We start from the raw sequence: 1,542 nt of genomic DNA, 5'->3' as shown, positions 1-1,542 counted from the left end.
TTTCAAAAAGGTGATGCTTTAGGCTATTGGAGAACAAGCCAGTGTGTTGATGAAGCAGTTATAAGTTTGGTTAAGAGAAAAGAGCTGCAGCCATAGGGTGGTAGTAGAGTCAGAGATCTTTTTTCAAGCCAGTGAGGTTTTCAGGAGGCTCAAGGAACAAAACATGCAACTTCTATAGTTCTATAGAGAACAGAGAAAATAAACAACTAAGATAAACTGGCATCATTCCCAGAAAACCTTTCCCAAACATAGAAATAACAACCCAACTACTGAATACAATGTGTCAAGAAGCTTCCTAGGCGATGAGCAGTTCCTAGAAGAAGAAAATATCAAATGACCTCTTCAGACATCGATTCTGTCTCAGTGTTCCTTTTCCTTCTGTTCCTGCCAGAAAACACAGCATCAGGGCCACAGTCTCCAAAACACAGTTCAGCGAATTTCACTCAGTTCAACTGTCACTCCCTCAGGTTCTCATATTAAATCCTCCTTGTATCACTTCATGCACCCTCTCACTCTTAACACTTGTCTTTGTCTCTAACGCTCCTTCATCTCCCTCAGTTCAGTTTCATTGCAACACTTCAGGTGTTTTATGGGTGTGAATGTGATTCAGTTACTCCAGTTCCCTTCAGGTTTTTCTCTATCTTGCCTTCACTCATGTAACTTTTTTTATTTTAAGGCTAAGTGTTCTTTCTGGCTTTTGACTCCTTACCTGACTCCAAAGGAGAGCTGCACAAGAATTCCTATATGCCTAGACTGTCTGTTTATGTATAAATGGAAAATAAAAATCTTGACTTGACTTGACTCATTTGTCCTGTCTCTGTCTCACTGTCTCAGTTTTACAGTAAATAACTGCTTTATTGGCCATAATTATATTAAGTACACTATTTACAAAGGATGTTGTACAAGCATGTACAATGATTGTAAGTGGGAAAACACCACAAATGGTGCTAATTAAAAGCAATCAGTGCAAAGAAAGCACTGCCAAAAAAGAAAACTTATCAAACTTTTCCAAAGCAGTTAACCACGACTAACTCTAATTTCAATGATGTTGACACGTTGCATGAGTGAGTTTTCCTGGTTGTGTATTTTTAATCTGTAACAGAACAATATGATAAAGTAATTGCAGTCATATAAGGAGCAAATGGTTTTCCATTTTCTTGTGTCATGTGCTTGTGCTGTGTGTTTAGTTGTATTTGGGGAGGGTTTTTCTCCCATGAGGCATTTTGATTTAGTCATAATAAAAATCTTTCTCTTTTTTGTCAACAATTTGGTGGCTTTTGTATCATATTTGCCACAGTGAAGCAGCAAATGTTCGCCTGTCACCTCATTTCGAGGGCATAACTGACGCATCCTACTTTCTCTCTGCCACCATGTCTTTGTGTCATCCTTTTTTATGCCCCCCCACTGCCTACTCGCTCTCATTTTGTGCTCGTCTCTGTTGTTCAGTGGTTTGATTGTGTTTAAATTGTGACATTAAAGGTTTTAAAATTCAGAATCTATTTGCTCACTCTGTTTTCAGTTTTCCCCTCTCCTTTCACTTTT

This window comes from Monopterus albus, unplaced genomic scaffold (genome assembly GCF_001952655.1).
Source record: "Monopterus albus unplaced genomic scaffold, M_albus_1.0 scaffold199.1, whole genome shotgun sequence".
Lineage (NCBI taxonomy): Eukaryota > Metazoa > Chordata > Actinopteri > Synbranchiformes > Synbranchidae > Monopterus > Monopterus albus.
This window is presented reverse-complemented; position numbering follows the sequence as displayed.